Below are 8,158 nucleotides of genomic sequence, written 5' to 3'. Positions count from 1 at the left end.
AGTATTTTTCATTCTTACTCTCTGTGGAGAGAGAGCAAGATGTGATGGATTTGGTGTCTCCTATGGAGATGGAAGGGAGCAAGGAGTGAACCAGCAGAGATTTCACGTGCCTTAAGTGCTTTTAAAGTCTGGATCTCTGGGGAATTAGGCTTGTGCTGTTGCTCTGCTTGTGATGTTTGGCTACAAGGTTTCTCGGTACAGAATTGGGAGGTAATTGGTGAAGATGGCTTATTGCCCAGAACGTCCCCCACAAGATTGGCAGCAATTTATGCTGTGGGCCATTCTAGTGTCCTCAGCCTTGCTGTGGTGGTGGTGGCTGAGAGAAGAGGCCAGGGTTTTCCGTGGTGTCCCTGCAGTACTTTGGGAACCTGGGTGGTTTGGGTGAGTGAAATTAACTTGCACCTGCAGGTGAAGTGGCAACGAGGAGCGGTAAAAAGCCTACACGGAAAACCTATTTTTTAAAAGAAAAGAGATTTCTGTGTGCCAGGGTAATGGAGGTAGCAGATTAAAATGAAAATTCCAGCAGGTGAACTGTGATAATACTTCCTCTAAAAAGACATGAATTTATCTTTCATTTGTATAACTGAAAAGGAAGCCCCCAGAGCCTTCCCGAATAGTCTTGTTTTTGCTGGGAATAAGAAAATTCCTTTTCCTACTTTCTTTCCAGCGAGTTTGAAGTAAGCAGAGGTGATACCTAGAAACAGCCTTGGAACATAAGCTGAAAAGAGATTTCACACGCAGCATGCTTTTCTTGACTGGGATTAACAACTATGTGCCAACCTTCTTTGTGGAGTGATCAATTACAAAAAACAATGCTTTTAAAATCAGTGGCTGCAAAAGATTTAGCTTTGGGTCCTCCAGAAATGAAGAAAAAACCCTTTAAACCAATAAAGGAGAGAGTGTGACAAGAAGATGGGATGTCTGGTGGGGGTTTTTTTGTTTGTTTATTTGTTTGCTGCTGTTCTTTTCTATATTATTTTTAACTCAAGCTTGGGTAAGACACAGCAGTGCTGTCTGCCTTTCTGTGGCTCGATGGTTTAGTCTCTAATTGGTCCTAAGGCATTTGAGCTCCATGTTATTTCCCCAAAGGCCATGGCCCTTTGAGGTTGTTAGCAGAGCAGCAGGTGGCAGAGTAGCCAGAGCATTTCTGGCCTGGCAGTTTTCGCCACCTTCTTTGAGTTTTATTCCCTGGAGTGAGGAGAACGGCTGCTGATAGGGCAGAGAAGAAGGGAGAGGGGCCTCTGCATCTTTTCAGTGCTATTGGCTGGTTTTGTTTTCTGGCATCTATGAGACTTGAGCTTTGGAGACTGGCCATCGAACATCCTGTTTGCACTGAAGTTGTCTCTCTTCTTCCCCCTCTCTTCTCTTTTCCTCTGGTTGCAGAGTTGCTGCGATAGCACCAAGGTAAGAACATGAAACAGCACTTCTGGGCTCATTTCTCACATGGGGGTTGTTATGTTTTGAGCAAAAGGTATCTGGTGTTCTAAGCAGATAGAGGCAAGTTTAGCTGGGATCTCAAAAATCACTGTGCTCTTTAGAGAGCTGGGCAACAGAGGTTAATAACGTAACTCCAGATTTGCTGAGTGCTGAATTCATCTAACCTGCTTAGAATCACGCTGTGTGGATTCCTGTGCAGCAAGTGCTAAGGAATGCCAGCACGCTTTCAGTCCTTAGGCTCAATCCTGCTCTTGCTGAAGTTAGTGGAAGTTTTAGGGTGGAGCTGCATCAAGCCTTACAGATGTTGGGATTGGCAAGGATTCTCTTGTGCCATGAGCGTGCGACCAAGCTGCAGCTTCCAGCCCTTTCTGATAAAGCTGAATGAGGTGCTGTAGGTAGTTCTTTACTTCTGGGAGCCTCCCCTGGTGCAAGGAGGGCTGGTTTCCCTGCTGATGCTAGATGGAAAGGTTTGTTGCAGAAGTGACCTGTGACTCCCCTGCTCAGTGCTTTCTGCAAAAAAAAAGGGAGGAAGGACAACTGGAATTTCTGCGTGGATGGTCTCAGCACACAGAGCAGCCATCTCTGGGTAGGAGAGTCCAAGGAGGAAAGAGAAGTCAGGCTTGCTCCATTAGAACAAGAGAAGGGCCAGAACTAGAAATGTGGGGTGTAAGAGGATGTTGGGTGGAAATGTGTAGGGATGGAGGAAGGGAAATGGGGTACCATCAGTCAGAAGTGGATACGTGTGGGTGAAAGGCAGCCCAATTCACTTTCTCAAGAACATCCTGCCCCTATTCTGCACCTCTCCTCTGTGCTCCTGAGGCTACAGAAATCCTTGGGTTCCCTCCCTTCTTAGAATAATGTTCATAAAGCAGGGCTTGAGTTTCTCCCAGGTGTGTTGGATTTTGAAGAGCAAAACAGGGGATATATTACAGGAAATAAGGAACCGAACATGCTTTCCAGTGCCAAAGGCCTTGGCAGCAGGTTCTGCTGCTATTCTGAGATGTCAGCCAGCCCTGAAGGAGGAGTCAGTATATTATCCTGTATTTCTATCTGGTCCAGGAACCTTGCATATAGATTCCAGGTATGGAGCAGCTTCCTGCAGCAGGAAAGGTGATTTGGCTCAGTGGGACTCTGTACAGGGAAAACTCAAGGAAAAAGCATAACCTAAATATTCCCACCAGGCAACAGGGTCTGCTGTGAAACTTGTTATGCCGGACTCAACACAGGAGATTTTGTTTAAAGACTTGTTTGGAGAAGCTGCTGATGACTGTTTTACATCTTTTGCACATGGAGGTCTCCGCAAGAAACTGCTTGTGGAGAAAGAAATTGGGGGCAGAGGTGGAAGAACTAGATGAGGGAAGGGATAGTAGAAGGAATATCTTGGGAATGGGAACTTTACCTCAAATGAGTTTATTGCAATTGTTATCTGCAGTATGTGAACAAATGTGGTGAGACAGACTCTGGACTTGCGTGCTCTGTGCCCATGGGGAGAAGCTGAGAGGGAGGGCAATGCAAACCAGATGTTTGTCATTTTCTTTGATGCATCTCCTGAGAAATGCTCAGACAATATGGTCGTGGAGCAGAGTCAGGTACTGAACATGATGGGGAATAGCAGAAGTGCCTTCCTCCCTATAGGAGATGCGGGTTTTGGGTACAAAATGTGCTTTAAAAGCACTGGAATGGGGTACCCTGAAAAACCTTCCTGCTCCAAAACTTGCTTTAGTTTGCTGCTTTTAATTTGTGTTCTTCTCTTTTTGACTGAAGATAAACAAGAGCTTATGAGGACTTGCACCTCTCTCCTCCCTCACAGATGGAAGGCTCCAAGGAAAGAATCGTCCTGAATATCGGGGGAGTGAGATATGAGACGTACAGCAGCACCCTCCAGACCTTCCCAGGGACCAAGCTGTGCAATCTAACAGAGCCCCACGCCCCAAGCATCTACGACTATGACCCCACCACCAAAGAGTTCTTTTTTGATCGGAGCGCTGAGATCTTCGGCTACGTGCTGAACTATTATAGGACCAAACATTTCCACTGCCCCATTGACATCTGTAGGTCAGTCTTAGAAGAAGAGCTGGCTTTCTGGGAAATCAATGAGACACAGCTAGCGCCCTGCTGCTGGCTGAAGCTGAATAGCAAAGAGGTGCAGCCAGAGGACTTTAACGTTTGGGATGAAAATGAACAGACTGATGACCAGTGCCTCATAGTCCAGGCAGAAAGAAGGGATTTCAGCTGGCGAACCAGGTGGCAGCCAAAGATTTGGGCTATATTTGAAAAACCCTTTTCCTCTTTCAGTGCTAAGGTAATACTATACGTGTCCTGTACAGCCTGTGTCCTCTGGGATTACTGGAATGGGTCCATGAAAAATGCTAATGGCTTCATAGTTTTGATAAGTATGCTTTGAGTCGCTGATCAAAAAAGAAAATAAAATTCTCTCTTCTCATTAACAGACCCTTCCTCCTTCTCTCCTCCTCTTGTCCCCGTTCTCTGTACAAAATGCACACCCCGTGCCTCTTTAAAATGTCAGGCATGCAGAGCAACAAACACAGGTCAGAGACCGCAGAGGGTGTTTTCTGTGCTGCTGGTATTTCTGGAGCCAACATTTAGTGCTGAAGAGGCCCTCAGTGTGAGTCTGTCCGCATTACTGCAGCTGTCAGACATTTCCCCTTCCTTACAAACTTTGAGATAGGAGTTCAGGTGGCTTTTTTTTTTCCTTTTACTCCAATTTTCTCTATTATTTTACAGTTCCGAAAGCAGAAAATGCACTCCATGTGAGTGAAGCAACAATGATTGGTCTGGGATCGTGCTGTGCCTGTGGAGGGGATCCTGGGGTTGTGGTGGGGCTGTGAGGTTATGTGATACTTGTTTGTTGGGCTAATTGCACATCTGCCCTTTCCTCCCTCTGCAGTGCTTGGCTTTTGTTTCTCTGCTGTTCATCGTTGGAATTGTCATCATATTCTGTGAGGAGACCAAGGCACAATTTGAGTACTTTACTGCTAACTTCACCTCTGTTGGCTATTCTGAGGTCTCCCACAACGACCATGGACCCTATTACCACCAGGCTGCCTACTTGCTTCATCTGGAGCTTTTCTGTGTCCTCTGGTTTACTTTTGAGTTCTCTGTGCGATTTTGTGTCTGCCCAGACAAGAAGTTGTTCTTCCAAAATCCCCTGAACGTGGTTGACTTCCTCTCCCTCTTCCCAGTTTATATCGAACTCTTTGTGGCTGGGCAGATTCAGGGAATGCCAAGCCTGGGGCTTTGGTTGGGCTTTGTTCGCATTGTCTATCTCCTCAAACTCCTGAAGATCTCCAAGCTGATAGAAACGCCACTGATCCTCAGGGTTCTGTGCTACACCTTCAAGTCTATCCTCAGAGAGATCTGCATCCTGCTGATGATTTTGGCCTTTGAGACCCTCTTCTTTGGCTCTCTCTTTTTCTATGGGGAGTTGCTGGGTAGCCATCCCTCCTACAGAGGGGAGCTGTACTTCACTGACATTCTCATTTGCTTCTGGTGGGCTTTGATCACACTCACTACGGTGGGCTATGGAGATATTATCCCTCTCACCACAGCTGGCCAAGTGATGGCAGCCTTAGCTGCAGTATTTGGCATGTTAACTATTATCATCCCAATACCCATTTTCCTGGTGAAATTTAAAAGCTATTATGACATTGCTATCTTCAAACAGAGGCTGAAAAGGAGCAAGAAGCTCTAACATTTCCCAGCCTCTGTTTCCCTTTGCCTTTAGCCATAAACCTTCAGGATGGTTTATTCCCTTTGGTGGGAAGGGAATGCAAATAGTTCTTATTGCATTTACTTGCTGCCTTAGCACAGATCGAACCATTGGTGGGGCCTCAAGTTGCAGTACTTGATCCATGGATGATCAGACCTGTCAAATCCCATGGGTCTTTCCCATACTGTACTTCCTCCCATGCTTTTTTATATGCAGCAGTTTCTTATCCAGCCATTTGCAGACAGGCTGGGGTGCTCCTTTATGGCCTGAAAGTGCACCACGTAGCCCAGTTCCATCACCTGGGGCCCCTGCATATACCCTCAGCTGGTCTACAAGCCATGATGCTAGTTGTGCCCTCCATCGCCTGACAGACCATAATCTCATTTTTCATGCTGGGCAAGAAGATTTGTGCACGGTCCTGCTCTGACAGTGAGGAGAAAGCATGGGGTTTTTGATTGCTTTGTTTTTTTTAAACAATGTTTTCTTTCTGAAATCACTGAGTATCCATAGTCCTGGGAACCAGCACCGTTTGATAACCCACCCTGTGGGCTCACAGGAATTGCCGTGGCATTCGAGTAGCAGCAAGGGAGCCCTCCGACAGCAAATCCTTTTCTGGCTCTGCTGAAGTCAGTGGCAACTTTTCCTTGACCAAAATGCCATTGGGCTCTTCCAGTGGATCAACACGTTTCAACAGTCCTTGATTTTTGTGTAACCAAGTCACTGAGCTGTTAAACAAAATATCTGTTGTGGTTTTTGCTGTTGGAAAGGAAGAATGTAACCTAAAATGCTCAATATAATTTTAATGTCATTTACTTTCTTAAGGCATAGATATTAACTAGGAATATTTGTCTTTTAACTGGATAGCCTTAATTGTTACCTGTGTTTAATTTTGAAATAACAAATATTGTTGAGGTACGAAAATAAAACACATCTCATTGTTTATATAGCAGAATTATGTGCTAAGATTATTTTGTTTAGTACCTAAGAAATTCTGTATACAGTACATTTGTGTATTTGAACTTCATCAAGGCTGTATTTTAATTGCAATTTTGATTGTTTTGTCTGTCACTATGATTTTTCTGTTCAGGATAGCATTTTAAGGCTGCTTTGTTTTTATTGAAACACCAGGTAACTTCCCTCTATTCCAATGCAATTAGAATGAATTAGTTTTTGTCTAAAGACGAAGAAAAACCACTGCAAACGTTTTAGGCACAAAGCACATGAGAATTTGCAGACACTCTAGGAGTGGAAGGAAGTTCTAGGTGTTCTCCTGCACCTGCCTTTGCTATACACATGGGGGTAGTAGATGTATATTTCTGTCACATCAGTTGGTGTCCACTCCTGTTTGCCATAAAAACAGCAGTTACAGCATCAACATCAAGTCAATGTTGATGTGACAGAGGAACTGCAGGTTCCTGTGGATCAAGGGATCTAACCCTGCTGAGAACTCAGCACTGGGTTTATTGGAGGAAGAATATGTGCTGTCAGCTCAAGTAACCTGCATGGAGTTGGTGGCAAGCAGAACTGGTTGGGTCAACAGTTGTTGTTCAGTTGAAGAGCAGTATATGGAAAATCACCAGCTATGAAGTGTTCCCACACTTTAGTTGGATTTCAATGCCTTGCTCATGATCCTCATGATATAGATGTTAATGGTATCCTTGGGGAAAGAGTCTCTTTTTCTGGGAGTCGAAGTACTATATATATAAGGAAAACGATGACTTAAAAAAATACACTGAACTCAGAGAAGAGTGCAATGAAGGATATAATTCACTCCAGAGAATAATCACGCAGCTGAGCTTCAAAGTACCAAAGACAGAAATATATTATCTTGGCTACATGCTGGAGTTGCCTCTTTTGAGGCTGGTCCAGTCACCAGAAGATATTGTGGAGAAATAGCCTTCTGAGTATTAATAATATACAAATCATAGAACTATCTCCACGCCAGTAAAAGCAGAGGGCACAGCAGGTTCTTCCTGAAAAAAAAAGAGAGAGGATCTGGGCTTTGACAGCAGACTCTGAAAAAACCTGTAGCAGATTTTGGTATTGAGAAGGTTGGGATTTGGAATAGAGAGCAAGAGAAACTGGTGGCATTTTACATCAGTGGACTGTTCCCACTCGGTCACCAGAGCATTGGACATCACAGGATGTTCTTTGCTGCAGTATTAATACCCAAATGGGATTCAGGTAAGAGGTATCCATGTACAGTGAAAGTGGATTTTGTGAGGATTCCCATCTCAGATGGGATCTCAGCAGTTGGCAATGTGTTTTTATTTTGAACCAGAATAAAAAGTCAGAGCCTGGGTATCCCTTCAGAATCAGATTGTGAGGGTGCAGTGGGGACCAGCGGCTCCTGAAAGGTCAGGGAGCCAGGAGTCAAGCCCAAAACCACAACCACCACTCTGTCAGGCAGGACCCAGTTATGCAGTACTGAGGTGAACTGGGCAGATGCAGGGATGGAGCCAGATTCAGCAGAGACTCCTGATCATGGGGCAAAATTGTGGTGATAAGAGGTGAATCTGCAGACCAGCATCAGGATCACATCCAGTAGCAGTTACCAGGGTCACCCAGCCCAGTGATCACCAGGTGGGTCCAGAGTGAAACAATCACTTTGAGAATACCAAATTGTCTCATTTTGATTCGGTAAAACCACTTGCTTGCAATAAAGGCAAACCAAGAGAAAACGTTTTTATGTGTCCAACATGCAAACCCAATAATGTAGTAACACAGATGTAATGTCCAAAATAAGAAAGATGTAATCAGGCATTTTTAGCTCATCAAAATCCTTCCGTCTTTATTGATCAGAAAGTAAAAAAAAACCCGCTTATCATAGAATCACAGAATATCCCAAGTTGGAAGGGATCATTGTGTCCAACTCCCTGTTTCTCACAGGACAACCTAGAGCGAAATCATATGACAAAGAGCACTTTTGACTCCTTTCCTGAAAATGTCAGTAAAAAGAACACGTTCCTGCAAAACAGCTTAGGCTTTCCC

This window comes from Calidris pugnax, unplaced genomic scaffold (genome assembly GCF_001431845.1).
Source record: "Calidris pugnax isolate Ruff unplaced genomic scaffold, ASM143184v1 scaffold38, whole genome shotgun sequence".
In the NCBI taxonomy this organism is placed as follows: domain Eukaryota; kingdom Metazoa; phylum Chordata; class Aves; order Charadriiformes; family Scolopacidae; genus Calidris; species Calidris pugnax.
This window is presented reverse-complemented; position numbering follows the sequence as displayed.